We start from the raw sequence: 8,240 nt of genomic DNA on the forward strand, positions 1-8,240 counted from the left end.
AAGAGACCCATCATTCTCCAAAGCAGCTATACAGATCTTTGCAGTCTCGCTCTTATTTGGCTCAGTGTTTTTTTTTTTCTTTGCACATAAATACCAAAGGAGCTGGAATAGGTTGATTCAGTAGTGAAAAACAAAACAAATAGCCTCTTCAGGTCCTTACGTCGTCCCGTCTGCTCAGCTGTTGCATTTCCTGACACAGTTTATTCATATTCTAATGTCCTGCTGCTGTATGGAGAGATAATTGTTAAGGTTTTGGAGAGAGAGCCCGGTTGTGTTTTCGTGCTGGGTTTGGTATTGTTAGTCTCTGGCAGGGCTGCAATCTCCACAGACAAAAGATGTTTGATCAATGTTGTATTAGCATGTATTTAGTACAAAGTGCATCTTATTCGATCCCAACATGCTGGAAACTTGCCAGTCTGTGTGAATATGTACATGGGAAATGAATGCTTTAGGCATGATGCTGCTTGGGCCAGTAACATCAAATCTCAAGGGTTGTAGCGAGAGTTAAAGGGCCAAATTTTTTATTTTATTCTGGAGCATCTAGGATAAGGGACGGTTGCAAATTGTTTATGGTTACAAAGCCGCTTATAAAGGAAATGGAAATGTGTAAGCACATGCCAAATATGGATCTAAAACCATTTAGGCACAATAATACAATTTGGAGTGAGGGTGTGTGTCTGTGTTGGTGTTTGTAAGTGAGTGTGTGTATCAAAGAGCTGAATGTATTTGAGAAAGTGATCTTTCTTCAAAGTTTTGTTTCAAGTCAACATTAAATCAAAATTCTTAATGCATATTCCTGGTCTTATTGTACATGATTATTCTGTGCACATTATTTGCCATCTTTAATCAAAATGTAAAAACTTGCTCCAAGTCTAAAATTTTGTTTTTGGATGATGCTCCATTCTTGTATGCAACACCCACTTTTCATGATCCAGTCAATTACTGATGGATATAATCAAGTCCCGCCCTACAGAAATACATGATGGAAGAAAATGGTGTTTCATGTTGCCTTTTTTTTTCATTTTTGTCATATTGATAAAATACTCTTATTTTCGTGCGCAGCGCTACGACCGTGAGCAACGTCTTATCTAATTTTAGTGAGAGCACTTATTCTAAGCGCAATTTCGTGCCAGCGGAAGTCAGCATGGGTGGGAGTATTTGCGCTATTTGTGGGTGTATGCATGCAGACTGTGGGCGTATTGTATGTTTTTTTAGCCATGCTGTGTGTGTCAGTATATGAAAATGAATTATACTTACGAGGACCACATTTTGCATGTGTATCAAAGGAGTGTGTCACTGTCATAGAAATGTCTGACATTTAGAATTGATGCAGTTAATGCACCAAAGTCCATACTGTTTGTAAGTCCATATTTCTATTCTTCCATTCACAGTCCATTTACACTAACAATTTATTATGAATGTGCCGTCTTTATTTTATATTTCTGGTGCTTGACAGCCCTTTGGCACTTTGCGCGTGCAATTTTGCCAAATCCACTTGCGCCTAGACTCAGTACCTTCCAGGCCATGCCCCTTGACTCTGTGTATGACTAATGGCATAGCACTAGGCTTAGTGCTCTTAAAATAGGGCCCAAATACATTTACAAAAATGTAGGGAGGAGCATGTCCTTGTAATCCCACCAATCAGAATGTTGAAAGTGTTTTAATGCCCCTACTCAGAATTATTTCAGCATCCTTTCTGCACCACACCCCCACCTCCACTGTGTACATTGGGAAACTTTGAGCTTGAAGTAAGTCTTATGTTAAAGCCCCTCCATTGCAAACCACCTCCATCTACTCCTGACTGCTCCTTCCATCTCTCTCTCTCTCTCTCTCTCTCTCTCTCTCTCTCTCTCTCTCTGTTAAAATGTGTAGTGATTGCATTGTGGCAGTGAAAGCTGATCTGCATAATTGGAGTGTAAATGTGGGCTGTATGTGTGTGTGTGAACGAGTGATGTAAAGTGCACTCTGAGAGATCTTAATGTGCTTTTAAATGTGCTGTAATTGTGAAGTCCTGAGTTTTGGAGTGTGGAGATGTGGGAGACGATTTTCGCTTGCCTTGTGTGTGACTCACCACTGATCTTAAAGCATCCACATACACACACCGGACACCCTCCTGTTTCGCTATTGTCTGCCTGAACGCCTAGCTTTGAGCCTATTGAGTGTCATCTCTTCTCTATTGAAATGTGCTCACAACAATTAAATCACAGATGTAGTTCATATGAGCTTACATAAGGGTGAGACAGAGATAAATGGGTGAGATTATTCTGTGGTAGTAGTCATAGAGGCAGAAGAACTTCATTGTTTCTGTGCAAATATATTGTTTTTGTTCATGATGAGCAGCACAAGATCTTCTCCTAGGCTTCAAGATGATGTCCCCGAAAAGGAAATACTTGTTTCAAACCTTTATGACTTTCTTCCGTGGAACACAAAAAGAGATTGATATGCAGAAGGTTAGCCTCAGTCACAATTTAACTTTTTTTTTCTCCATAAAATTAAATTGAATACTGATTGAGAACAATATAATAATAATAATTCCGTACATTTATATAGCGCTTTTCTAGGCACTCAAAGCGCTTTACATAGCATATGGATGATGATGCAACGGCAGCCATAGTGCACCAGAACACCCACCACACACCAGCTATTGGCAGGGAGGAGAGAGTAGAGTGATGTAGCCAATTCAGGGATGGAGATTAATACAAGGCCATGATAGATAGGTGCCAATGGGGGGAATTTGGCCAGGACACCAGGGTTACACCCCTACTCTTTTCGAGAAGTGTCCTAGGATTTTTAATGACCACAGAGAGTCAGGACCTCGGTTTAAAATCTCATCTGAAGAACGGTGCCTTTTTAAAGGATAGTGTCCCCGTCACTATACTGGGGCATTAGGACCCACACAGACCGTAGGTTGAGCACCCCCTGCTGGCCTCCCTAATACCACTTTCAGCAGCAACCTTGGTTTTCCCCAGGATGTCTCCCATCCAGGTACTGGCCAGGCTCAACCCTGCTTAGATTTAGTGGGCAACCAATCAAGAGCTGCTAATATAATACAATATTATATAAGGGTGAGTAAATGATGAAATAATTACAATTTTTTAGGAAACTATTCCTTAAAGAAGAAAGACAGAAACATAAAGTAAGATCTATGTACTGACCAGTCACTGTGACAAAAAAAAAAATTATATAGTGTGTTACCGGTAGATAAGTAACAGAAATGTGAAGTGATTTGTAGTTTTGGTGTAAATTGTGTTTCAAAGGTTTTAGAACTTTTAGATATTTGAGAGAGCTGTTCTTCTTGTTCTGAGTGTAGAAGATCAGAGGAACTGAGGGAATTTTAAAAACAGAGCACAGAACCACACAGCTGGGACACTGTCTATTGGCACTGTAATTTCACTAAATTACTAATTTTTCTTGGGATATTCAAGCATTTTGAGTTTGTTTTTAAATTTCACAGAGACAGTTTTGCCTACACGCATATAAGTGTTATTTATGGTAGTGACAGTTGGGACATTTCTAAGCAGTGGAATATCTTTTTAATATTTTGCAAAGTAGGCTTTGAATTGGTTATAATTAGCAGAAAACTACTTGAAAAAAGTCAATATTTTTCAAATTCCGTTTGGTGCTGCTATTGGTGCAGCTATTACACACCACTTTGAAAGCTGTATGTAATTTTTTCAATGTTGACCTTTTTTCTTGTATTCCTTCAGATGCAGAGTCAAATGTAAGTGTCCGGTTTAGATGTGTTTTTGTTCATGTTTTGATTTCATGTCTTTTATTTTGGCATTCTAGTTCCTGTTTCCCTTGTCATGTGATTTCATGATTCACTCCATGTTCATGTGTCTTGTTTTCATTGGTTCATTGTCTTATCAGTTCTAGTCTGTCATTGGTTTAAGGTTAAAGTCTAGTCTAGTCTAGTCTAGTCTAGTCTAGTTTAGTTTAGTTTATGTTAAGTTTTATTCATGTTTATAGTTAGGGTTTTTGGTTTCACGTTTATTTAAATAAACTGCACTTGGGTTCTTCACTCCTTCATCATCGTCTTCATCCTTGCCATTGCCAGGTACAATTCGTTTCAGAATACTAGACCTACAACAATTAACCCAGCAGTTCAGCTCCTCAGCCAACAGCAGGGGTATCGTCCCCTGCAGGAATATGTGGAGGATTTCTGTTATCTGGCCAGCAAGGTGGGCTTTAATGAGGTCGCCCTCAAGGACATTTTTCGGGTGGGACTTAATGAGCCCATCGCCACCTTGATGCCTGGCGGTCGCAGTCCTCTCAATCTGTCCCAAAATATTGACCTCGCCCTGCAGATCATTGGTTCCACGATTTCATGATTCCCTCCATGTTCATGTGTCTTGTTTTCATTGGTTCATTGTCTTATCAGTTCTAGTCTGTCATTTGTTTAAGGTTATTTGTCTTGTTTAATGTTCTGTTTGATCATTGGTTTATGTTACCCCGTGTTATGTATTTAAGCTCTCATGTTTACCATTGTCCTTTGTCTAGTATTGAGGTTTGTTTGTGTGGCACATTTCTAGTTCATGTCAAGTTTAAGTCTAGTTCATGTTTAAGTTTCGAGTTTATGTTAAGTTTTATTCTTGTTTATATTTAGGGTTTTTGGTTTCACATTTATTTAAATAAACTGCACCTGGGTTCTTCACTCCTTCGTCATCGTCTTTGTCCTTGCCATTGCCAGCTACAATTCGTTACAGTAAGTAAGCCATCTGGAGGCTGATTTCACCTAAAAGTGTAACTGTGCCGCTGTGACACTATCAAAACACAGTTGGTTTGAGTGGCCTGGCCAGCCCAACCCAGCAACAATGGCTCAACCAATGGTGTGAGTTTAGGACGGGACAATCTAAATGTACAACCAATTGAAAACCATGGGAGTTTTCTGTAATCAGTCTGAAAACAGTGATTACATTCCAATTCAGCTTTAAGTTGAGTAAGCAAAGACAAACATTAAACAAAACTACATGGATTGTGCTACATATAATTATATAACATCAATTTACCATTTGTGAGTCCAAGTAGTTATCTTGCTTGGATACATAAGCCTCGTTTCCACTTTCGGGCCAAATGAGGGCATGGTAGTGCATGCCAATGCCAGCTGCATTCCCACTGGCCTCAGGGCCAATGGCCTTTGGCCTGATGATTACCCTTGGGCCAAAGAAGATCAACCAGGGATTGAGGTGGGGTCAATTTCAAAGGTGGAGTTTTGCTGAGTCAGGTCAGAGGGATAGCACCAATATACTAATTTCCCAATTTTTTCACATCTAGCTACCATCTTACCTCAATAGATCAACAGAGAATGGAGAATCGTCAGTACTGGTGTGCAGACAATATCAGGGCTCTTCTGAATATTTGGATCAATGAAAATTTGCAACGTCAGATCGACGACGTATGCCGAAATGAAAACATACTGGAATTAAGTATGTTGTCATGTAAAAATTTAAAAAATTGCAGGCACAGTAAAAATCCATGTTAATTTCGAGGACTAGCTAATCTCCAGAGTCTAATACTCTAGCTTGAGCTTCCCTCTTGCTTGTGAAATGTTAGAAGGACATGCTGCAGGGTTGCTTCAAAAAGGTGCGGGAGCTCCAAACCATCATTCCAGATACAGAGAGCCCCTAACCTTACCCTTTCCCTAACCTTAACCATGAGTGGAAGTGACGCCCTCTTTTAAAGTTGGTGCAACCACCTTTTGGAGTAACCACACCCCTTTCTGGAGTAACCACACCCATTTTGGAGATTCCGGCCTGCAGCTATACCTAATTGGTTTTTAGGGCAACGCTGTGGGTCTATTGGCCCGATGGTGGGAGTGCAGATTGATTTTGGTCTTGTGGCTCGAGTTTCCAAGCTATTAGCTGAACAGTTGATAGCCCTGGTTCACGGTTATTATGTTCTTTTCCATAAAAAGGAGAGAAAGAAAGACAAGAGAGGGTGCAAAGCAAAAAAATATACAGTATATATCTAAAAATATATATATATATATATATATATATATTTTTTTTTAAATGCTTGATAAAAATAAAGCACAGATAGATCTTGATGATCTTTTTTCTTGATCTCTATACACTCTGGCACACAGTAACACACTGTCAGCTGGAGCCATGTTCACACACACAGACAAGTCAAGTCCTCCACTATCCCAACAGCCTCATTAGAACAGATTGATGCTCTCTCAGCCCTGAAATGGTAACTGTACTACACTGTAGAGAGATAAAGATCTGGGGTTAGTTCAGAAATCTTTCTCTTTCACTCTTTGCTGTCTGTTATCTCTGTGACAAGAAGGGTGACAGTTTTACAGACAGTGTTTCATCCTTCACACACATTTGTCTAACAGACATTCAGAGAGTGATATGTACTATAGTGTGAGAGCAAACAGGGAATGCTGTGTGTGTTGTCTTAGCACCCAATTCAGTCTGTAGTATGCTGAATCTACATAAAAAGGATACGTAGTTGTGTTTTTAAAAGGTGTGTTTTTGTCTGAAAAGAATGACAGTGACTTAATTTAAATAATCATGGTGCAACGGAAAAAAAATTGCACTGAAATACCACAGGAAGATTGCCGCAACTGCTTTATGAATTTGCCCCAGAGAGATAGTGATTTATTGAGTACATAAAATCTGTATAAAAAATGTGTAAAAAATTTTTACATTGATATTTTTTGTAACACACAATATCTCCAAATGTCTTTCCTGTGTTGAGGTACATATACTGTATGTGCCGTTGGGTGGCTCACATCATGGTGTGTTCCAGAAGCTCGTCTCCATGGCACTGGCATTTGGGTTCGTGTGTTTTTGGCATGGTTGCCATGACTACCTGCAGTGCTGGGCCCTGCTGAACTGGGTCGGGGTGTCGATTGAGAGCACTCTCACACTCCTCTTCTCCTCTCATCCTCTTAATCAGGCTATTGTGAGTTACACATACACACACAACTATCCCAGCAGCCTCATTACAACAGATTACCTCTCATGTTAAATATCAGCTTCAAATTTATGTCCAATGTTTTTAGTGGCAATGAAATTATCTGTTTTTTATAATACTACTTAATAAATACCATAAATTATTATGCAACTATATGGGATATCTGATTCTGATTGGTCAGTCACAACATTCTGTAGTCAAATATGTTTGTATAATGAATCACAGGAAACCAATTTCCTACATACTCTAGCTGTCCTAGTTTCGTGTCTTACTCCACAGTCTCTTTCTTCTTACATAATAAAATGTTGACTCAAACCAATATATTATGTTTATTTATTTATTTATTTTGTAAGTAGCTGTGTAATAAGAGTCTTAATCATCCTGTCGGGGTTTGGAGTGTACATTATCCATATAAATGTATACATTTAGAAAAGTGTAAGCCAGTGTTGCTCAGAGTTTTAAAAGAACATGAATAAACACATACGCAGATACACTGACAGTTACACATTACACTTTATGACTGATATTGCTCTCCTCTCTTAACGGGTGTGCTGTTTGTCACCTCAAATGCAGAGGTGTGGCCTAGCTCTAATTTCCGCCCTCTTGACTGCAATTGTGATTCAGTCCACTTTCAATCTAGTGTTTCTGGGTGGAATCCATGTGGATAGAATCTTCTGGAAGAGGTTGTTTGTCCAAGGTTGGTCATTTAAAAACACTCTCATACACTAGAACCCGGATGTTTTCATATATTTATATATACTAATCTGTAATTTGGGGCAGTTTCAGAAAATAATTTTTAAAAAAAAATTGTAAATTTTTTGTAAACACATTTTGTAAATTTTGTGTAAAAATGTTGTGTAAAATGCATCAATTTAATCAATTCATTACTACTCATAAATTCTCAATATTGAGAATTTTTTTTTTGTACTCAATTTTTATTGTATTAAAGGGTAACAGTATAGAAGAGGTATTGTAACAATTCAGATACACCAGTAACCCTTACCCCACCGTCCCTCCCCCCCACACCCCCTTCCACCCCTACCGCATGAGATACAACGTAACTATCAGTGTAGCACAGTCATTGTTATAGAACAGTCAACTTAGTGTCCTTCCAGTAAAATATCCTGAACTCTGGTAATTACATTGTTCCACGTTTGACTAGTCTGAGGTGTAGCATCATTGATCTTGGCAGAAGAAAGCTCAAGAAAAAGAATCTCTAAGAACGTATTCAGCCAATGCTTATGGGCTAAGTTGTGGGGTGGAACCCAGACTTGAACAATGATCTTCTTGGCTGCCGTTAGCCCAGCTAACCAGAT

At 39.0% G+C, this 8,240-nt stretch overlaps 1 pseudogene; it reads left to right on the forward strand.

The window, feature by feature from the left end:
* Positions 1-7,653, forward strand: part of LOC127656751 (protein-cysteine N-palmitoyltransferase HHAT-like) — a 47,739-nt pseudogene extending 40,086 nt beyond the window's left edge.
* Positions 7,654-8,240: the final 587 nt, after the last annotated feature.

Source organism: Xyrauchen texanus, chromosome 16 (genome assembly GCF_025860055.1).
Source record: "Xyrauchen texanus isolate HMW12.3.18 chromosome 16, RBS_HiC_50CHRs, whole genome shotgun sequence".
Taxonomy (NCBI): Eukaryota; Metazoa; Chordata; class Actinopteri; order Cypriniformes; family Catostomidae; genus Xyrauchen; species Xyrauchen texanus.